Source organism: Ostrinia nubilalis, chromosome 12 (genome assembly GCF_963855985.1).
Source record: "Ostrinia nubilalis chromosome 12, ilOstNubi1.1, whole genome shotgun sequence".
NCBI lineage: Eukaryota > Metazoa > Arthropoda > Insecta > Lepidoptera > Crambidae > Ostrinia > Ostrinia nubilalis.
This window is the reverse complement of record NC_087099.1, coordinates 13,879,516-13,904,225: the sequence shown is the minus strand read 5'-3', so window position 1 is coordinate 13,904,225 and position 24,710 is coordinate 13,879,516. Positions and strand designations below refer to the sequence as shown.

General features: G+C 35.5%; 1 protein-coding gene across 2 annotated transcripts in view; it reads left to right on the top strand.

Moving 5' to 3' along the window:
- LOC135076573 (calexcitin-1) overlaps positions 1-24,710 on the top strand; it is a 49,949-nt gene that overhangs the window by 6,316 nt on the left and 18,923 nt on the right. Inside the window, exon 2 of one of the 2 annotated variants that reach the window (XM_063971005.1) lies at positions 708-742. The gene's annotated coding sequence lies outside the window, so the exon portion shown is untranslated. Of the gene's footprint in view, positions 1-707; positions 743-19,367; positions 19,372-24,710 lie in introns of those variants that run through there. The other variant, XM_063971006.1, reaches the window with a different exon arrangement.

Sequence of the window (24,710 nt, the reverse complement as noted above, 5' to 3'; positions counted from 1 at the left end):
CTACTCAAAAGTTCTTGGAAATAGGAACGTATCTGAAATCTTTTGGCCGCTAAGTATTGATATTTGTTTTTTACTGGGTAATATTGTCAAATCTTTGTTCAATCAGGCCGTCGTTCAAGAACTGCCATTTTTGATCACAAGTGTTTACTCGAATCGGGGCAATTAATAAAATTCTCAAAAATAGACATGCCAGTGATTAGTATTAATTTTAAAAGTCGAGCCGCTACATCAATATTGAGATTTAACCAACCACGCTCCGGAATAAGTCTGAAATCTGAGTAGAATTCAAGCTTTGAGTGTCTAGGGAATTCACGAGAGAGGAATACTCATATCCCGCTCTCGCTCCCGCTACCGCTCCGCTACCCGTTGTGCTCGGTGCCACTCGTAATAATTTCATCGACTTAATTGGATCGTTAGTTATGCCCGATGCGTATTGTCGATGTATTTAGCCGCATTAGCTCAATAAATCCATACAAACGTTTGTATTAATTGAACTGTAGATTGTTTGGTTCAAATTATTTAGATTAGTTTTAACTGTATGTGCGATTAAACTAAACACAATTTAACGAGCAATTCTATTTCGTCAATTAATTCAAAGTTATGTTTTGATACCTTATTTTCAGATAGTGCTTTAGATAGAGTAGGTACCTAAATCGAGTTTCCAAAGTTCAAGTTAAAATCAATTAACAATTTTGTGTTTATTTCAGATTATTTGCTGTTGAAACCAAATCAAAAACCTCATGTAAGTACCTTTATTTTTTTTAAACACAATACACTCCGATTCAAATTATGTTAAAATTGGAATAAAACGTTATTTACCAAACCGAAAAACTATGGGCTATTTTATGTGATTTGCTATTTATCGATTTATAACAAGGTCCTTAAAACTACAAACATCCATTCCAAATACAAAGTTAAACGATTAAAGTAAGGTACATTTATTATTTTATGATGGCACTTGATTTAGTTGGCTCTTCTATACCCAAATTTAATTTTAGGTGTTAAATATTCAAGAAGTGTTTGGCTGCCATATTGATTGTCGGTTTTACAAATTAAAATATGCCGGCGTTTATGGACGCTGGGCGTGTTTTTACGAAACAGCCTGTGTTAAAGTTAATAGCTTGAATAAAAAAATGTCACGCGAGATAATTAATTTTCAGTCAGATAACGTAGGTATAGTCTTCGGAGTATATTTTTAAAATTCCGAAAAATCCAAAGCTATTATTGAATAACGATAACACCTATTTTTATCGTTCTGCCAATTTTTCTTACTTGACTTAAATTTTTCTCTCGTTCAGATTCCTTATCTATTTTTTTAAACAGATGCAAATACTATTTTACTAAAGTTCCCAGCCCAGACCTTTTTGCAAAGAGATTTCAAATTAGGCAATGGAAAAAAACTGCCAGCATCACTATGGAGTAAATAAAAAAAAGAAAGAAAATTAAGTGTCAAAATCTCAACTCAACTCAGAAAAAAAAACAAAGAACAGCCCCCCTAGACAAAACACACTTTTTGATCGAATCGAAAATCGAATCCGTCAAAACTCCATACAAAAAAGGGGCTTTTCGACCACTTTTCGACTGGTTTGCGATTGTAATTTGCACTTTGTCTAGACCCACTGAAGTCACGCTTCAATTTTTCAAATTCAGAACGCGACGTAGGCATAGTCTTTCCAACTTTAAATCAAGGAGATTGTATAATATTATTTCTCGTTTTCTTATAATTAAATTCCTTGCCTTTTAAGACTTAAAGCTTTGCAAGCCTTCGAAGTGTCCCGAAGGCATTCGAGTCATTTCGCTGATGTGTTTACGGAACGAGCAACATTTTCAGTTCACGTTTATTTAGGCGCCAAATTGTAATTAGTCCGGAAATATTGGTTTTTGCCCTCCAGTTAAATATTCGCTTACAGTGGAAATCATTTTTGAAAAAGCTTCCTAGAATGCAGGGTTTTCAAATATTTGAAGTAGCTTTCTCTACATTATTCTCTATATACTCATATCATGTGGATTCTCATAACTAACTGAGATCACATACCTTTGTATCAGGTTTATAAGTCGTTAGTTTATGTCTTATTATCTGAATCTCCACTATGACATGAACGCTACGAATATAAATCCATACAAGAGTACCAAATTATCTTGACTCAATAATATGAAGTATAAGCGCCACCCCATAAACTAGCTGTCTTCAGAAAAGAAAGATGATGATTGGAATTTCCCACTGGTGAAAAGCTAGTTATTTCAAAGAAAGAACTTCGCACATACTCATAAAATGGAAGATCTAGTGAAGTTCTGGGCGGTGCAGCTTTCCATACTGTAACATTAATAGTAATTCTAGTGTTACCATGATCTTCAGCTTGACCCAATAAAAACCCAATTTGAGAAGTTTGGGGCATGTCTTACTGACAGCTGATCCCAAATACCGTAACGTCGAGACTTTAGTCCATTTTATCTCAAGTTGTCCGTTCCTCAACTGTTCCACAGAATCCATGACCAAGTATACAATAAAAACAGAACAAGTCCACAACTGTCCTGAATCACCGCACTCCAGAACTCGTTACTGGGACGCGTTAGTCGCCCGCTAATGTCCTAGCTCCTATTAGTTTCAAGTGTTACTTCTAAGTTCTAAGTCTACTTATGGTCGTTTATCAAGCTGAAGTAACTTGAGATAACTTATACTTTTCTGTGGTTAAAGTTGTCACTTGGTTACGCTTTCCGTGGATGACGCAAAAAACTACTTAGCCTAGGCGCAGACCACCGAATTTTAGTTGACCGATAATTGAGCCCGATTCTAATTTATATGAAGAATCGGCCGATACCAAATCGGTGTGATGTGTTTCATACATTTCCATACTGATTAACAACCCGCCAAAACCGTGCCGGGACAAACTACCTTCACTGGTTAGGTTTTTATGGCGGTCAAGCCGTAGATCCTGGCTAACAGGAGTTGCAGCGGTGGGAACGAGAGGTGGGAATAGTACCGTTTATTAACAGCTCGACCCAACTATCGGCCAACTAAAAGTAGGTGGTTTGAGCCTAGGCTAAGAGAGAAATAGACGAACATCTGGCCAGCTTGGGGCGTATATGCCAAGTCCGCCATTTGACTATGGTAAATTAGACAGTCCTTCTACAGGGGAGGCCAAAATGACCCAATGTTGAATTTGGCCGTTAGTTTCCACCTACGGGTTAGATTGGAAACATACCTAGTTTAAATGAGATTATTCACTATCAATAAAAGCTAGTATATCCATATCCTTTTTCATTGCATACCAATCTATAATAAAATGTCCAAGGATATTTTTATTTATTTTAAAAAATTCTATTTAATCTAAGATTTCGTTCTCGGATGCTCCTAAATAAAAAGGTACATGGTAGCAATCCCGTAAATAATTATTGTTACATAACTTACCTTCTACTACCTCTTCTTCTTGCATTTATTCTTTCCTTTCTTCTTGCTTTCCCGATCATGCGCCGTCGTTTGGTTCTTCGATTTTCGTGTGACTTGTAAAAACTGAGTTCACAACTCAGACATCAGATTTTACGAGCAATAAGTAACTAAAACCTATAGTAAGTTGTTAACCGCAAGTTAATAGGCTAAACTAAGTTAGGTCGTAATTCAAAGTATATTGTTTCGTTGCGTTCAACTTAATTAACTTAATAAATATTACTAAGCCGAAGGGTGACATTTATAAGGTGTAATATTAACATGTGTTACAAGATGGTTATGTTGCCAATATTCCGTGCCGAGACACGACGTGGTTATGATAGCTTTGACACTACCATATCTGGGAAATTGCCTATTTAAGTGAATTAAGTGAAGTGTTAAGCTAAATCTTAACTGCATCAAATGAAAATGTAGTAACGGCAGAATGGTGCCATAATTTGGCAAGCAACCGTTTAACTTGGCAAAAGTGTTTAAATGTAGTTGGTGCATTAAATATGATTTTACCTACTTACAGTTTTTTGGTTTATTTGTAGTCCTTTGGAGGGTTTTGCCTTAATCGCCACGATTGGCAGTGTGTTGTTGTGTAGGCAGAAAAGATTTATAATACTTTATGATATTAAATCGCAGATACAGGGTGTACCTATCTACAATCTACATACTCGTACATATTTATGTATCTAAAAACCTATTTGATATGACATTAGATCAATATAAACATGTAGGGCAATCTAAAATTTTCTGATAGAGCTGACCCAAATGTTGACTTTTGGAAGCATAATTTGTACCTACTCATAGCATTATTTTAATAACTCTATATTCGAAATTACGCAAGTATACTTTTCCGTAGCAACGTATGCTACTCGCGGGTTTCAGCTTTAGCTAAGCTCTAAAATTGGATAGCTAAACGGATTTGACCTGAAGCGAGCTGCAGGAATACCTACTTATAGATAATGCACCGTATTGCATCGTTGAATTTGCCTCACACGATTTTAGACTTGGCTTGAACATGCATTCTTTACCTACGTTTTAAAAGTGGCTAGGTAGAATAGAAGGATAATTTAAACCTCAAGTTTCTACTGAGGCCTCTTAAGAATGTCTTCTAACATTGTATTCTTAAATACCCCTAAAGTGTGTTAAAAGTTACGTAGTAGCTTACTTAAACTAGTCTTTAACGCGCATGAAAGATTTTATTAGAATGGGTGCGGGCCTAAAAAATACATATTTTCTGTTAGTTACTATTTTGCGCGTTTCGTTTTCGTTTTGTTTCAGCCAAATGACGTCCACTGCTGGACAAAGGCCTCCCCAATTTTGCTCATTATATTTTATTCTAAAATCCGTAAGATACGAGAACCTAGTATCAAATCACATTGAAATTCACATTATAAAGGTGATACTAATCGTTGCCACAAAATATATTTATTCCGTTCTCTCAGGTATTATTTATATCTAAAATAATGCTTACCATCAACTCTCATATTAGTAAATCGCTTCTTAATTTTCCCATCTTATTCCTCCTAATCCTCATCAAATTCTTAGTACCCCAGATGAGTGATAAACCCTCCTCCGGAATTACGCAGCGAAACTGTGGGCGTAATAGTTTTTCTATGGGTAATTTATATCCGTCTGGGGTGTGTGGAATGGCTCATTACTCCACCAGCTGCTATGCTCCAGGATTTAGTAGTCTATCGTTATCCTGGAAAACTGTTGCATTTAGACAATAAAAGAAAAAGTTCTGTATCAAAGATGTTTTGGAAAACGAATAGAGATGGAATAAGTAGACTTCTTTCTTTTAGTATTGTCAGAAATTCTGCTAGAAGCAGACCACATTATGGTTTTGAAAACATTTTTGAACCGCTTGATTGGTACTCTAAAAACTAGTATTGTCATATTGTAGTATACTCTGACTGTAATACTGAGCGGCATGTTACTTTTCTGGCACAAAATCAACAAAATTAAGTTCTTACCGATATTTTTGTGATTTCGAGCTGAATCCCAATATTATCTGGCAAAGACGAGGTCGTTCATTCGACTTTTATGAAAAAAAAAGAACTATTTAACCAAGTGCGTGTCGTACCACGCGCATTGTAGAGTTCCGTAGTTGCCAGTCGTTATCACAATATACATACTTATTTCAAAAGCAAGCAATTACTGCATCTAAAGTTACTTTTAATGTTTTCTTCTAGGGAATTTTTATTAGGTAAGAAATTTTATAAAAAATACAGCGAAATATTGGATTGATAAAAAGATGTAAACGATCGCTATGTAGGTATTATGCGTAAAAGTAGATTCCATTACGTTATATAAACTGTAATTTCTTCAGTTAATTTACGAGATACTCCCACAGATTAAGCCAACAAACAGAAATCATTTCCATTCCGATACCTCGAATTGAATCAAATAGGAAAGTTATTTAAAAGCAATCGCCTAGGTAAACAGAAATTCAATACAAGTCGGGAAATTTTCCGATTCCTATTTGATGTCGGATCTAAAAACAATTTGTTTGGTTACACAGAGTTTGGGGCAAGGTTTTCTGTTTTTATTATATATTACGAAACTATCTAAATTGGGAATATTTTCATGAAGAAATATGTTAAGCTACAGAACAGTGATATAAAGATAGGCTCTTTTAGGACAGTTCAAATGCTAACGATAAAAATCCCAAATTGTTAATTTCTACAAAGATTAGTCGCTGAATCAGATGCTTCTAGCACTGAACAAATAATGTCTTGTTAGCCCACTACAGTGAACTTAAGTCTCCTCTAATGTCTGTCGACTGTTCAGTTTTGACTATCATAATTAAGGAATTTTCTAAGATTAAAAAAAATCTTTAATTCATTTCAAACTCAAGAACATATTCATGATCAATACATAGGTACTTAATGAGTTTAATCTGCTCGCCATTTCTTCACACTTTGATTTTGAGGTGTCTACGGAGGTCTTAAGTCTCTGTAGACTTTTTTCACATTCAAAATTCAATTTTCAAGAACGAGCAAACGGCGACACCACCATAATCTTATTATTTTTAAATCACACAGATCGTTCCAGCCAGCCGCAAGCAATGGGTAGCACAATTCATTTCCTTTGTTCTAGTAATCGGATCTTGGTCTACATTTGCAATGCCAGCGATTTTTAGTTATACCATAAAGAAGATTGAAACAGAAGTCTCACCTTGTGAAACGAAAATGAAACGCATGTTGTCAAACTATATCCGGGTTTGATTAAGCTGGGGTTATGTACATTTATAAAGAAGAAGTATGTAAAGGTCGTAATTTATTGTAGGTGTAAGTAGGTTAGGTACCTATACGGTTCATAATATTATTATTTTTGGTTTACTACAGTCGGTAATTGGAAGTTACGTAGGTCACACAAAGTTTTCTCGTAGGCCGTGACAGGCAATCGTCAGTTCGAAACTAGTTTTTCCTATATGTTGATGTTGTTACATATTTTGACCCGGGTCAGAAGATTGTCTTTTACTATGATTTAGTTCCGTTCTAACTTAATTATGTTGGTTTGTATTTTGCATCTTGCCTTATGCAACAGTTTTTGTACCCAGTACTTTAGAGCATAGATACTCAAAATTAAGACTTAATACCTACTTGAAGGAGCTCTAAATTATAAGGTTAAAAAAAAAATTGGATACTGTTGTAGTGGTGGGTACGTGATACGTATTTGCAACTTTTCTAGTGTTGTGACCCACATATCCATTTGTCCCTTGTACAAAAAATGACCAGCTGAATCCACGTCCATTATGGCCAAATAAGCAAGAGCCTGCACTTCTAACATAGCTGAGTTAAAACGCGTGGAGAATCCACCAATAGGATTACTACAAGCGGAGAGACAGTGCGGATAAGTGCCTCCTTAGCAGCGCATCTCTAGCGGAATGGAGCTAGCGGAGCGAGGTATTTGTGTATTAAACAAGCTAGGAAATAAGTGGGCGATGGAATGCAAATTAAAAACATTTTCTTCTTTTTGGAACCGTTTGTAACTTATAAAGACATTAGGGACTTATTTGCACAATTTGTAGCGGAACCAGTAGACAAAATAAAAGTAAGTGGTGGGTCAACTAGACCCACGGGTGTGATGTGAATAGGTCGGTTCAGTAAAGAGCCTGATATTGGATTTGGAAACGAAAACGGATTAATGATGGTCCGTGGGCCGTATTTTGGCCTCTCTGCCCTAGTATATAAGGTTTATTAAACTTGTGATTGAATTTACATATTTAAAACGATCCTAATCTTGACTTTCACTTTTTTAAATATTAGCTTTTTAAACCTGCTCCGCTTCGTTCGTTTGCCGAAAGACGTCTACTGCTGGACAAAGGCCTCGCCCAAGGATTTCCACAAAGATCGGCCCAGCGCCGCTCGCACCTCGCGCGTCGTCGATCGTATCACCAGATCGTCGGTCCACCTAGTGGAAGGCCTGCCCACGCTACGTCTTCCGGCTCATGGTCGCCACTCAAGAACTTTCCTGCCCCAGCGGCCATCAGCTCTACGAGCTATGTGCCTCGCCCACTGCCACTTGATTTCAGCGATTTTAGCTTGAAAAAAATCAAGCTCAGCTTCCACTCATATTTTAACAGAACTGCCTTGTCCCGCTTTCGAGCTCACCGTTATTCTATCGTTAACGATGCGCAAACTAGATTTCAGAAAATAACTAAACATTTCCACGGAATTTAATTTACTCGGAGAAACAAGCGATTTTCAGCTAAAAGAACGAAAGTGCTTCAAGTTGTTTTGCTTCTTTAATATTGATTGGATCTTGGATGGAAGAAAAATCTTTGGAATTTAATTCAATTTGCTTTTGACTATTAAGAGGCGATTTTATGAATGAAAGTTTTCGTGTTGTTGGGGAACCCTTTCATGGTTTGGCCTTTGTTTCGGGGACAATAACAAACTTTGTGTTTTAATTTTGAGTTGCTGATGATAAGTGGCTAGTATTTTGCCCTTTTGTTATAAGAAATGGTGAATACGATATTTGTTTAGATGATGCTCATTTATTACCTACACTTTAAAATATTTATTCTTAAGTTGAGGAATCTCTCGATTTGACTGTCTCAATAAACTAATTTACAATAATAAGTTTTTAGGTAAGCACTTTGGGCTTTTGGGCATATGGATTAGGAACACATTTGAAGAAAAAACTATTATTAACCCCTCGTGGTGAGCTAAATAATAAGTGCTTGGGTTACGAGACCAATAGTTCAGCAGCGAACAGGTTCGAACCCGCGTTTCGTTTCATGAGTCGGCCAATCCGTAACCTTCACCGTTGGTTATCCGTAACCTTTACCATACAGTACTGGAAAATCCCAACCTCATATCCTCATCCTACAATTAAAACTAGCAACCGCAATCGCATAACAAACGGCTACAATAAGTCAGCCCCACAATTGCCGCCATAAAAGTTTCACGCGTTCCAGTATTGTTGCTTGACGCAGGTTCAACTGGGCAACTCGGAACAATAGGAGGGATGTATCGCGATAAACGACCGATACGTTTCAGCCAGTTTCAGCGGTATACTCGTTACTTTTGCAGCTCTATTTAGTGGTAAATTAAACTGCTCTTTCTTTGTACTGCATCAGGTCATAATTTACTTAGGGTCAGTCTTTGTTTGCAAAATGAACCGGGATTAGGTGTTGAAGTTGACCTATCTAACCAACTGTATTCCCTAGCCCTACCCAATGCAGTGTTTAAATCTTTGTAAAACAGCATGTTATTCTCTAAAAAATCAAAACTACTAGAGTTGTGGATATTTACGAACGGCGTTGATCACATACCACCATAAACGGTAGTTTAATATTTGTTTATGTCAAAAATTTATTGAGAGGAGACAGTCAATAAAGCATTGAGTTCGTTAGTACCACATTTAGAACAAAAATAGTAATATTTTGAGAGCATTCAACTGTCCAACTTACATTACAAGAGAATGGTAAAGTTTATCAGTTGTCGTAGGTAGGGTTGAGTTGTTCCATGGTCAAATCGATGGGGTCGAGTTCTCGAGGTCGAGTTGTCGTAGCTTCTTCGTTTTGTCCCATCAAATGGACTAAAATTATTAAGTCAGGCCTATAGTTAAATGGGCTATTTCCTTTATAGGTTAAGCCAGCTTTATTGAGCGGCAGTGTGGAATGGCACACCCACTTCCGACGCCTCTGTATTTCAGCCACCGAAATTATTATGACTGTCACAGTTGATAAAACAATCATAATTCCATAGCGTTATTTTCATACTAATCTTTGAGCAGGAATTTTTCAGACACACACCTTGTGCTGGTAGTATGTACCCTGAGGCATAAGTATTGTACGGGGGACATCAGCAGACCGTATTCTATTTATTTCTTCTTTATTGCCCAGGAATTTTTATTCTCTAGAGAGAGACCCAGAAAGTTGGTGCCAATATCATTATTATAATTTAATTCTTATTGAATTTCTGCAAAACATTCGCTTATTGCTATTTTCTCTACGTTTTAGTTTCAACTTGTTTTTAAACGTAAAGTTTCTAAACACTTTATTTGTTGTTCTAACAAAGCCATTCTAACGCCAAGACGTGAGCGATACAAAATACCCACCATTTTCCAGCGCTGCAAGCACGCAAATACAATGGCTATAGTGTTATATAACATATACAGGGTGTGCAAGAAACTGGAGCATTTAGAACTAGCTTTCTTAAATTATTTTGGGTCGACCCGATATCTTGTGAATAAAGTTTCCAAATTCGAATGCTTCATCACAATATTCTCGTAGAAATAGGAGCTAAAGTCATCTTAACGGGTTCCCATTCCTCCCTGATACACGATGCACGGTACATGGTGGATAGGTTTAGTGGGTAGGGTCCGCTAAATAGGACGAGCCCCACACACCTCCCAGCAACCCCTCGTGACTGGGAGACGGTGCGCAAACGCATTCCGACCACCGTAAAAAAAAAAAAAAAAAGGAGGGGTCTGTATCTTGTACAATTTACTAAACAGTCCTTCAAAGTTGAGGATCGTGACCACATATAGGTAAAGTTGAGACTTTGATGAGGTTCGTTTGAGCCTCATATCGACCCAACACCCCTTGTCTGAGCGTTGCTTGAAATAATATCAGGGTCTTTGTAAGGTTCTCAACAGTAAAAACTGTGTTTTTGTCAGTATCTTTAACATTCAATTTACTTCTCTATTTAATCAAATATTACTTTACTCAAATCTCTAGTTATATGACAGGTTAATTTTAATATTGATCAATATACTCGTACTTACTTAGTAATGCTGTTCTTCTTAGGCTGGTTTTAGTGTCACGCGGACCGTCATGACGGACCGCTCCGCACAGCCGATCTGTATGAACTGCTAGAGAGCGAGCGGTTCCTTCGGACCGCATTACTCTAAAACGCTCCCTAGAAGTTCAGACAGATCGGCCGTGCGGAGCGGATCCGCACCGGACGGTCCGCGTGACACTAAAACCAGCCTTCTTTGATGAAACATTTTCCTGTTTCAAGAAACGCTAATAGTATAAACTGTTCGTGCATGGGGTAATTTTTTAAACACCCTGTATATTCTTTGTGGAACTAACGGAAATTACTAGAGCCATGTGTTGCCAGATGCGTGAGAGTTTCGCGAAGACGTGTCTCATGATAGCGTACGTTCGTATATTATATGTACAGTTAGTAGTAGACCTGTTAATTCTTGTTGCAAAATAAGTCTTATTTCAAAGACTTAAGGTGCTACAGTGTTAAGCGTTTTCTGCTGTAGTCTGTACACGCGTACCTCATGGGAGCTATAATAATATCCCCGACTTTTGGTATCGGTGAAAGCATTTTCAGGGTTAGTTCTGAAGTTCGTGATGTATTTCACTTCTAACCTTTGGAATTTCGGAAAAAAATACTAGAATAGGTATAGATGAGAGAACCCAAGAATTTAATCAATCCTATGATATAATTGTGTCACTTCTAAAAAGGAAAAACAACTGATAAAAGTAAATACACTCATTTTACATACGCAAGCAAGCATTTCAAGGTGAAGACAAAAGTCACTTTCGACCAATCATATTATTAACTCTACAGGTATTATTATTTCTTCATTTCCTGTTATTACAGTACAAATTCACTTCATACCCGAAATTCACGTTAAGGTAGTATTTTCCCTTTAAATATTTAGACACACTCGTAGCTTTATTAAGTTAATTAAACCCTTGAAGCGATAGATAATATTTAGGCGAACCGCGTCCTCATTTTCACGCACTTTCGTATTCGGAGCCGCGCACCTGTTTATATTAACAACTTTAACAATATCTCCCCATTAATGCCGGGCACGTGGTATCAGATAAGGAATGACACGGCAACATGCCCTAGGGATCTTAAGCTTTGTTCGTACTCGTCGAGTAGTTTAGCCGAGTGGCGAGTCATTTAGTCTAAACGTGCCTGAATGCCAAAATAGCCATACTGTAGGTTACTAATTAGTCGAGCCAATTTCTTTTGTTCTGTTTTGATAGGCAATTAGCAGGGGCTACTTTATGTGACTCTACATAAAAATTGATTGTATTTCTTATGTGCCCGTCTTACAGATAAATAAAGCATTTGTAAACCAATAATATGTGTCATTAAATAAAAAAAACCACAAAAATGAAAACTAATGACCCAAAAACTTAAAAATCAAATGAATTTTAGTTTGTCAAAAAAATCAGTTTTGACGGGCACATAAGAAATAAATAACATTTTTGTGTAGAGACACATAAAAATAATTTAAAAATAAATTACCCCAAATTCCAAGAAGAGGGGGGGTAGGCCCACATTATATGGGGGCATTTTTGTCGATTAAATTGACATAATAACATCGCCTCAAATTATCGCATCACTGTAGAAATCACTAATCATTTAGGTACATTAAATTCTATTCAACCTAAGTAGGAACGGTATATTGATCGGTAGCGAGTAGTTTAGTTAAAAGCGAGTTACTCGACTAAATTAATCGACTAGCTAGTGTGAACATGGCTTTAGGGCATGAACCGCTGTACTTGGGAAATAAGTACCACAGGTTATCTTTTGACAGAGCTAATTTATGGTTATAAGAAGCCCTCTCCCGTGGGTCTACTCCGGGATTGTTTCTTAAGTGGATTTTAATCTTTTGTTTTGTTCATGCCAGATATTATTTAATGCTGTACGTCTACTTAAATAAAATTAAAAACTGATTCCAGTCCAGTGATTCAATTGGGCCTAAAATATGTAAATAGGTATAATATGGTAAAATACAAATAAGTAACAAAACTGCTACCTACTTCAATTACTTTTGAGTTTCATTTGAATACCTACCTATGAAGCGATGCAACGAGTTGGAAACCTGTCAGATACAAACGTTTCACAATTTACTATGGAGTTTTCTCCATACGTAGCCTAGGTACTACTTTGGGCCTTATACATATTTTGAAGATTACAAGTACGTGATTGTGCTGTTATTTTTCGTTCCTATCTCAAATTATCTAGTTATCTTGATAGAAATAAGGGTAATACATAAGTATAACCCTTTATTATTAACTCAAGCAGGTGTTATCGGACTAGCGCAAAGCCAGGGTATATCACTACACATAATACAGGGTGGCAATTACAATTTCAAATGCGACCTTCTCTTAATCACAGTCGGTAAGGGGTAACTAAGTCGAATTTAGATTTGTAGAAATCACAGTGACAATGCCCGGAACTGTGACAAGAGGTATTAGGTTGTAAATCACAGCTTGGACCCTAAATTGTTTTGGTGATGCGACCGTTTTGTTTGCAAACTAGTTTTGTGAGTTGAATTGGCTTTTGTGACTGAGCCTTTTTGCAATTTAGTGCTTAGATTGATTAAATACTTTTGAGGCGTAAAATCGAGACAAAACACCAAATCGTTGCAATCAATTGACTAAAATAAGATTATTCTTCATCAGAAAAGATAAAATAAAGCCCCAGCTGGGACTTAATTCTACCACTGTTAAAGATATTATCATGAGCAATACCTATACATAAGTAAATGAAAAAATCTCTTAAAGTATAATAACTTCCTAGCTAAGCATTCCTTTTTGGAGCACCTTTTATTTAAGCCGTCATAAAACTTTACTATAGTCGTCCATCTATTCAGCTACACAGAAGATTCTGACACATAAATCATATCTAGTTTTTAGCCTTCTCAAGTTATATCCTGGTAGTAAATTTCCTCACAAAGGGGTTTGACTAATGCGTTTTCTTTCACGTTCTTAGCGACGGAATATTTTTGCTTCAAGCGCTAGCTTCGACACTCGATAATGTGCGGTTGAATATGACTTGAATGGCGACACTTTGTGAAGCATAAAAGATTTAGATAGTGTCATTATGGATGAGGACTGACGAAAATGGCGTAAAAATTAAAATATCAAGAACTAAGTTACACTTTTTGTTTTAAATTCAGTAAGTACCTACACAATGATTCTAAAATCAATCTTTCAAGATTGTTTAACTTATTAGTGTAACTTATTTAATATGTAATTGTGCACATATTATTATTAGTTTTTTTATTACTCCATATCGATAAATAAATAAAATATGCTCTCCTTTTTGTTAGAGCTTGAGGTCATACCTACTTCAGGTGGTTCTTATCAGTTCTATTACTTTTTACCTAGTTTAATCTAAAAGGTAGACTCCTGGGATTAGTCGTCATTAGGTTTAACCAGAACTTAGTTAGTGCTATTTATTCATCTTAAACGTTTCCCCGAGCAAGTACAATAATCCTAACTCTAACCCACAGTCCCTGGAGTCTAATTTAGTTTAGTTTCAGGTCTAGGGGCCGTCAAACACTTCTGCCAAATAATACTGTTTGGAGTAACTAGCTAAAGTAAGCGCTTAAAATTCTCAGAGGTAAGGCCTTACCTTTTGTTCTTGGATTAAAGTGAACTATTTTATTTCACGGAAATAAAAAGTTAATTTTTTAATTGAGTGCCTTCAGAGTCTTAAACTAAGCTGTCCAAGAATGTCCATATCCATGTTCGTAATTTAGCTTTCTAACCACATACATTCGATACTAGTAGTGTAGTATAGTGTGTTTCTGTGAAAGGACTGCAATGGTAGTTTGTTCAGCCGACGTTGATCATTTTTACTTACCGTATCCAAAGTTCTATTCTCGCGCAATCGAATTACTATTTTAAAGGATTCCACAATACTTAGCTTGATGTCCAGTCGCGTGTACTCGTTCTAGTTTTCCTTTGTACATATTTTCACTAACTGGTCTAGATAAGTTAGTGTGTTCCACAAACAAACACACTTTACCAAAAGTCGTGGAGCACACGTTTCTCTGTTTGCAATAAGGCGACATTAGTGGTCGCTGTACAGTCAGACAAGTTTATTAAATACTAGCTGACTTGGCGAACTTCGTACCGCCAGAAAGAAGTTATCTTAATTCTATAGCCTATGTTCATCAAGGATAATTTAGGATTATACAAATTGAAAGAAAAAAAAAGTTACATGCTTGAAAATATTTCAGCGAAGATGGCCGATTTTTTCATTAGAAAAAGGATTTTTATGTGGCATAGAAATAAGTAGGTATTAATTACCTTAAAGAAGCACAGTTTTATTCATGAAATATAAATACTTGATACTTTTGGCGAAACTTTGATCAGTGAGTTCAGTGACGTGTTTAAGAGAAGAAGAAAACTTAGAATCGCTTAAATATATTTTTTTACATATATATAAAATTATAAAAAAGCAAGAATACAACTTTGCTTTATCTACTTTAATACTCATCTTTATCTGTTTTTATAACGGAATAAGTTTATGATACCTGTTGTTTCAGGGTACGATTAGTTCAAAACTTTCTAGTGCCGATAACTTTCATATCGCGATGAAACTGAGGACAACCGACAAGTTTTATTTCTTGTTCTGAAACGTCTGCTTTTACTGCTAACTAAAACTAATTTACTATATAAATAGGTATTTAGTTTTTATTACTAAAATCTCCGAACAAAAACAATATAAAATATCATTAAGGCTGAGTTGCACCAGCTAACTTTGACGATAACCGGTGTTTTTGTGAGTTTGACAGATTTTTGACGTTTTTAAAAGTCAAAGTAAGATGGTGCAACCTAGCCTAAGCTTTCTACTTAGTTACAACCATCAAGATATTAGCAGCAATAATGGACTTGCTAGTTTTACGTAATGCAAGTGAAATCCAACCTTAACCTGGAATATTTTTGGCTGACTGTACCTCGTTTTTAGGTCAGTGCCTTAGCAAAAGTACCCGACAGGTGTCGCTTTTTGTTGCTGTCCGCCACTGTGTACCCCTTTTTAAGTGTTACCTTAGTAGGACGACTTAAAAATAGTTTTTATGTTGTATTCAGGTAACCTGAAGTACAGATACACATGCTCATGAAATGTCATGCTACCTGTGATGCTACTAATATTAGCATTTTAAAACAAGCGTGCTCGAACGAAGACATTGTATCGACAAATATTATGCTACTAAGGGCTGATTTTTCAACTTCTAACTGAAGAATAAGTTTGGCACATTGACAGTTTCAGTATGGGAAATATGTCAAAATGTCAATTTTATTCTTTAGTTAAAATTATTCGACGATTGAAAAATCAGCCCTAAGTAGCAATTGCTCAATACTTTGTGTACGTGCTAGTAATGAGCATGTGTATCTGTACCTTAATGTTATTTAGTATGTTTTATGTATTGTCTTATGGTAGGTTTTACTATTAAGTAGGCTTTTTTTTTTTTTTTTTTTTTCATTTATTGGGGTCAACAAACAGTTTACACAATGAATGCTTATGAGCTATATACAATTCTAACTTAGATAATTGTGAAACCAACATAGTTAACCACATAGGCTTAGAATCTAATGAGCCTATGGACCTTGGGGACTGTTCTATCGATTTGGAAAGTCGGAGATAAAGAAAAGGCTCTTATTCTGAAACTACGATCGTAATTCTACTCAAATTCGAACAAATTAGGTTTATGTTCAAGGTATAATTGAGTGTTAGACATCAAAATTTCAGAAAAATAATCTTAAGTTCCAATAACGAGGAAACAAAACTGTCATTTTTATGAAGTAGCCCATAATACACTAATACCATAGAAAAATTTGTATTTACTCTGATAATACTAATCACATAAAATGAAACTTAGTAATTCCTGAAACTAAATCACCACAAAATACTGCAAAAATATGCGCAATTCTCAAGGAATCCCTTTCTGTATCGTTTAGTTTATAAATATAACCATGGGCATTGTTATAAAATACTTGCTTAGAAACTATTCAGCATTTTTTCCTACACACATAAAACCTTTATTGCTTTCAAGAAGGTCAAACTGCGATTAATAACTTGCCTTGCTGACTTTCGGAATCCAGAATTGGTGAATCGTGTTTCGAATGCGCAAACAAAACATAAATGTACCCATTTCGTATTCGAGACGAAGTCGGCGATGTCCAGAATGGATGGAAAGAAGTGTTACATCACTGGCTGAGGGATCTTTTGGAATTCAAATGGAAGAAGTGACAAGGAATTTGCGAAGTTCCTTTTAATTTAATTTGTCTACTAATTTAAATAGCTTAGAATAAAAAAATTAAGAATGTTGGTTAGAAGGAATCAGTGATGATTCTTATAACGTCGTTGAGGGAATAATCTATGGTTCGGTCACTTATTTAGGGTAGGTATTTTTTGTACAATATATTATAAAAATGGCTATTTTTACTCGACTGTGCCAGAAGGAGGGTTATGTTTTTGTACAATATATTTCGCACCTAGATGGCTACTTAAATAAGTTTAGTTACGTGTCGTTCGTTCGTTCGTTCGTTCGTTCGATTCAGCCGAAAGACGTCCACTGCTGGACAATTGCCTGCCCCAAGGATTCCCAACAAGGCCGGTCCTGTCTGTATGTCTGTCTGTTCTAGTTACGTCTGCTAAGGAATAATTGGACACACAAACCGTTCTTGCATTTTACCTCAATACCGCAAACACGTTCATAAAACAAATGTAAGTTTACTTCAAACTGGATATTGCCACTTTGGCTTTGGCGCCCAACGTGGTGCAAATGTACTCGCGTAAAACTTCCAAATACCCTCAAATTTCGTATTCAACTCGACATTTCCAAAATAGACGCAAAATAAGTTTCGCTTACTCCGTATGCATGACTTGGTGGAACCTTAGCATTTGCTTTGATACCAAGTTATACGAGTGGAAGTTATTTTCTGTAGGTAAGTGTACACCGTTTGCTAAAATAGGATTTCTCAGAAACGCTCAAAAGAGACTCAAATATGAACACTAGATCTGCGTACTTTATAAACTTACTTTGTAGGTTTAAATGCATTTCATGCAATATTGTCGAAGTTCATGATGCATTCACTTATGGTTGTGAAACTTTATGATATAAGTTTTAACTACCATATTTTAGTCCTGCTATTTATCTACACGTACTTATAATACAATTTTACATTACTTTGACTAGTACTAATTTAATCCATGCTGGACATACATATTTAAAGGGTACCAGTACTTACTAACTTAACATTTGAGAACTTGGGATAAAGTTTAACCTATAAACTGTGTAACCTGTCTTAAAGGTTGTATGAAAATGAAGGTTTAACACATATTTGGAAAGTTATATGGCTGTAGCTAAATACTACATAGATCTGAAAAAACTTACACACATACAAAGTTGCAATTTCAATATACTTATGCAGTGAATTACGCTCTATCATTTCTCGCCATTCTAACAACAGTCTGCCATTTTTCAAAACCCATAATCTAGGAATGTTGACTCAAACGGATTAACTCGTAAAGCAAGCGTCTTGCTGTCGTGTGGCGGACACATTCTTACTTATCTAACTGGGGCAACGCCGGGAACTAACAGAGCTGCCTGACAAATTGGATAGTGATCCAGTGTACCAGTGATCCAGTGTACCAGTGATCCAGTGTACCTACCTAGTTCATTTTTATTTCTACGAATGTACGAATATAAGAAATATAACTCCCCATTGAAAATATTCTTACTTATCTAACTGGGGCAACGCCGGGAACTAACTAGATATTGCCTGACAAATTGAATAGTGCACCGATGTAGTTCATATTTACTTCTACGAATGTACGAATATATGTATGAAATACTAGCGGCCGCCAGCGACTTCGTACGCGTGGATCCCGTTTTACCCCCTTAGGGGTGGAGTTGTCAAATCCTTTCTTAGCGGATGCCTACGTCATAACATCTACCTGCATGCCAAATTTCAGCTCGATCCGTCCAGTGGTCTGGACTGTACGTTGGTAGATCACTATGTCAGTCATTCAGTCAGTCAGTCAGTCAGTCAGTCACCTTTGAGTTATATTATATTTAGATGTACGAATTTAAGAAATACCATTCAGAATCAGAAAACTAAGTGCCCAGATCAACTAAACCTATACGTCGCCTTTTAAAGATAACATTTGACTTCTCAAAAGCACCAATATAGTTTTAGGATACTTAACTTCTTTTTGCATATTACTTGTGGACGAAATAAACAGTTTGTTTTTATTTTCCGACGTTATGAAATGGCAGCTTCAAGAACGTGTATAAAATATTTACGATTCGTAAAAAAGGGTTGCCTTAAACACAACATCAATGTCAATCTACTCTCGGATATTACGACTTGAAATGCGCATGTAACGAGCATTTCAAGTAGATAAATATCATTTTAGTAAAAACATGAAATAGTATTTTACACAATGAATAATACAATAGACGGGATCCAAATCCCTGAAAACATAAAAATCCCTATGAATTCGCAATATACTTCGAAATGGACTATGACTATCAATAAAACATTTATAAAAACAATAAAACCCGTTTAAAATATTTGTACACGTCCAATAACGAAATCCGTTTTCCAATAAAAACTTTTACACAAAAAAGTTGGGAACATTTCGATTCGTTTGAAAAATACCGAAACTTGTTTTCGGTTTTTAATAAACGCTAGAAAAACCCATCTCTTGACATTCGCACGATTCAAATTTCGAGGGTTTCCCCTCACGAGTGGGTAGGAGGTAATTTAATATGTAAATACATGATTCTACAGGGAAACCACACTTCGCACGCACGAAATGAAATTTACGTGCGTCGTAAAACAATGTATGAGCACTGTACGGTGCTTACGGTGTTTGGGACTAATGTTATTACCGGTTTTCAATATAGATAGCGGTTGGAAACTTTAGTCATGAATAACTTAAAACATCCAGATTTGTCTTGAACTATAGCTTGTCGTAGTTTCATATTGGATTAAAATTTAACATTAGATATCAACAGACAAACATCAAGTCACAGTGTAGTTTTTAAAGTGCACTAATTTGTCAATTTCATAGACTTTCTGTCATGCTAATTAGTAATTAATAGATAAAATATCACAACCCTGAGCACGGACAAATACCATTCTTGTTGTGGTAATCGTTCATTTTGTATGAAAAACAAAACAGCGCCACGGCTTCATTATATTTATTAGTTACGTTTACCTACTATCTATACGATCATGAGAGTTTTGTAGTTAAGGCACAGAACATTTCGAATGAAATAAGACCTTATTGTCTCATTTCGCAATAGGTAGAGAGAGAGTTTCAACGTACGTATGAAAAAGTTTAATAAAAACAAGTTTTTGTTTGGTGCAGATTTTATATGCCAGTTCTATTTTTCGTCAATTCTAATCATTTACCTAACAATAAATTGAGCGCTCAATTCAATTGTGTCGAACGTTTGCTAGAGGTTTGAGTGGTCCCCAATCATCTGGCCCACTGGGTCCTACCCACCGGAAATTACGCGGAGTGCTTTTTGAGGATTTTAGAAGTGTTTTGATTTAAACAGTGTGTTATTTTATACTTGATCAAACAAAAATTATTGATTTTACTGCTCAAATTCAAGTTGTTCCAAACGACCGAAGTTCAAATATAATGTTTTTGGAAAAGTATTTTTAAATTAAGGTACCATGTTTTACTAAACTAGCTATACTTACTGAACTGAGACATCTTTCAATAAGTGGCTGATAAGTATCTACAACTCATTTATTCGATTGTAAGCGAGCGTGTGGAGCAGATGTTCTAAAATGTATAGTTTACCATTGCACTTGAATCGCATATTTTTTTTTTTTTTTTAAAAGATTATTAGTAGTTTGTTAAACTCCTGTTAGCCCCTCGTACTAAGCTAAATATGCTTGTGTCACGAGTGAGCTCACCACAATAGTCGTAATTAATTATAACTTTTCAAAACAAATTAGAAGGTCGTAGGTTCAATCCTCTTCGACCATTTATTTGATGATTGAGGGTGCGAGCGCGACAGCAACATAATTACGCGCGAGCGATAAGGATGGGTAGCTTGGGGTCATTGGACAAAATTCTACGTGCTCACGGACCAGGCTTTACATTGAGTACGATTGAGTATTTGAGTATTAAGTATTAAATCGTAGTTGACTGGTTGATTGACTCTGAAGCTTTTACCGCCCCAATAAATCAGGCAGTAAGCTAGTTTATTATATAGGGTAAGCTTTTGTTTGCACAGGATATTAAAATTTAATTTTCTTTGGCACAAGTAATTGGTCGTAGCTTTTACGCGTCTCAAATGTCGTAATTTATTCGTGATTGGAGCAGAGATAGCTTTTATTGCCGTATCTGAGAACATTTTGTTACCATGTTCTAAAGTTCAGTAGATGACATGAAAACCGTTATAGGATCTTAACATAGATTTTCATTAGCTCTGTGATTTATAGGGAGTATTAGACTAAGAGTTAGTGAACGCCAGACCTACGTCATTTTATAAAAGCTGAAAGTTTGTCAGCGTATGCTCCCGATATAGGATATAATGTTGGTGAATTATGAAGTTTGGGTTATCGTGGCTTTGGGAGCTACCCTAAAAAAACTGTCTGGCAAGGAGTTGGAACTGTCAGAACTGTCTGGCTGTTGGGGAAAATACTTCCAATTATTGCCCAAATATTATACATAAAAATCAGATTTTATGGTATAAAGTTAGTAGAATTACAGTCTCTAGGCGTTTACTAGTTCTTACTCTATATTTTTGAATAATAAATAAGATTGTTTCTAAAACCTTCCTCTATCTACATTTGCATATTATTCTTACCCCCTATTCTCACCATAGCAATTTCCGTGTAACCAGAATGTACAATACGACCAGACCACTAATATGTCGCGCATATAATGAGTTGGCTCGTGCAGGCAAGGACATAGATGTATTTTAATAGTAAATTACCTCAGTATAAAAAGGCTATATCCGACTTGCTCAAAAATGACGAAACGACAGCGTCTCCCGGTGGGAACGGTGGGTAATGTCTTCTGGGTAATCTTTTGCTTCCGTCGTAATCACCGCAATTAGTATAAAATATCTAATAAAATTTCATATTTAATATTGTGGAGTTAAGTTAGAACTGTATTTATTTTTGGATAGTACTTGTAATTTAATTTAATTTATCATGCTGTATATACTAATTTTGGCTTTCGGTCCAGTATGTTATTAACACTTTTTCTTTACTATTATTAAAAAAGTTACTTGTTGATCAATTACTTATTTATTCAGGATACTAATTTATACATTTCCAACATTATAACACCTTAAAGTTAGTACTTCTTGCTTTAAATGCTCCAATCGAACTGCCTGTCCGGCGGCATGCCCGCGATAAGGCAACTTCCCCTTCCATTCGTCAAAGTCAACCGGCTCGAAACGACTTATCGACAGCATGCCCCGGAAGTAGTCAAAATCAATACTTAAATAACAATTTATTCTAAATTACTAAATCGTATACAATAAAAATTCTAAAATAATTACATTAAATAATAAACATGAAATATGTAATTGAATATAATATAGAATAAATTCTAAAACCACTCTAATATCTGCAACAATTTCCAGGAAGTAATCAAGTAAAGTATTTAATTTTAATAATGGGTTTTTAAATTCTACCAAAATTATTACAATAACTATTTATAAGCAACTAATAATCGTATAAAATACAATATTAATTCTAAAATCATTACATTCGGCCATCCGTCACCGTGATGCCTCCTGGCATTCACGTCTCATAAAGATATTAAAATCATTACATTCGGCCTGGTATTCCCGTCTTAATAAAGATAATTCTAAAATCATTAGTATTAATTTTCAAAACAACATGAATCATATTATTATTTATACAACTTGTAAATAAGTGTTATTATCATGTGCAAATTTTGTTAAGAAAAGGTAGAAGATCCTGAATTTTATTTAATATTGTACAAAATCAAAATCAAAATCAAAATCAAAAAATATTTATTCAGTTTAGACCACAAGTGGCACTTATGAACGTCAATAGAAAATAATAAAAAAAAGAAAAGGTAGCCCTTATGGGGCACTTTACATGTCTCCTTATCTTTTGGGCCCTACCAGCGCTTCGAGACAAACATATGGCAAGTGCTGAGAAGAAACGCCGGAACAAACTCAGTCACCACTTATTGCCAGGAATTATCTAACGGTAAGAATAGTCAAATTTAAGTACATCAAATATGTGCAGACTGAACTGACCACGCATCCTTGTCATCAATATAGTCTCGAACCTTGTAGTACCCTTTGGACATAAGGGTATTTTTTATATGTATCTTAAATTTGTTTATTGGCAATTCGACAAGGTTGTGTGGTATTTTGTTAAATATGGTAATACATTTCCCCAAGAATGAATTACCTATCTTATGCAACCTAAATGATGGAACAGCAAGTTTATTCTTATGTCTCGTGTTAAATGAGTGGACGTCACTTTTCTTAGTAAATAAATGTATATGTTTACGGACATACATAATGTTATCAAATATGTATTGCGAAGCCACAGTCAATATATTGATTTCTTTAAAAACTTCTCTAAGCGAGTCACGTGGTTTAAGACCGTATATTGCCCGAACAGCTCTTTTCTGTAAAATGAAAATTGATTCTATGTCTGCTGCTGAGCCCCACAGTAAAAGACCATAAGACATAATACTATGAAAATAACTAAAATATACAAGCCTTGCTGTTTCAACATCAGTCAAGTTTCTGATCTTTCTCACCGCAAAGGCAGCTGAACTAAGTCTTCCCGCCAAGGCAGCAATATGGGGGCCCCATTGTAATTTACAGTCTAGGGTAATACCTAGAAAGACAGTAGAGTTTATCAGTTCAATGCGTTCATTATTTACAGTACATTAGGAAACTTGTAAACTAATCCACGTAACTTAGGTACTATGCACACACTGTTGGGTACAGCAGTCTTTACACAATAACTTTCCTTAGATATACCTAATACCTATTACTTATAATATTTACTTTAATTGTCCACAGAGAGCATAATAATATGCCTACCTAAAGAGCATACTGTTCATTATTTATTTATCACTTTACTACATCAGAATTATGTTTGCACACACTGTTGGGTACAGCATTCTATACACAATAACTTTCCTTAGATAATACCTATTGCTTATAATATTAACTTTAATTGCCCACAGAGAGCATGATAATATGCCTACCTAAAGAGCATACTGTTCATTATTTATTTATCACTTTACTACATCAGAATTATGTTTGCACACACTGTTGGGTACAGCAGTCTATACACAATAACTTTCCTTAGATAATACCTATCGCTTATAATATTAACTTAAATTGCCCACAGAGAGCATGATAATATGCCTACCTAAAGAGCATACTGTTCATTATTTATTTATCACTTTACTACATCAGAATTATGTTTTTCTAAGGCCTCAACATGAATCTAAGCTTGTATGGATCATAATGATTTTTTTTTAAACTTAGAACACCAGTAGCTATCCTATGTATCGTATTTCCTAAAATTTCTGTCAATTTATAGGGACCAACAAACTTTGACAGAATCTTTGCACTTTTTGTTTTCAGTTCTATAGCGAACGGCCTTCACAAAAACATTTTAGAAAATGCATCTACGACAGTAACGATGTGTGTTTTACCTAAAATATAATTCTGTTGTGTTACCGTCTTTCGTCCTCACAGAGGAATCCAAATAATCCATTCAAGTGCGAAACTGTACTTCAACATTTCTTTTTTTTGTTGGATATTATCTTCATTATAAGCGCACTTTAAGTATGCCCTAACCTTTTTTTTTGTTGTTTTGGAAACCAATACTGTTGTATTCTTACGAGTGTTTGAATATCCGTAATGCTCGATTTCATCACGATTAGCACACAAATGTCTCATCTAGCATTACGTGGGATCACTAAAAATAATTTCTTATTAACTTTAACGTGGTTTGGTTATGGCATTATTCTAGCTATAAAAATATTTGCCTGAGGTATTG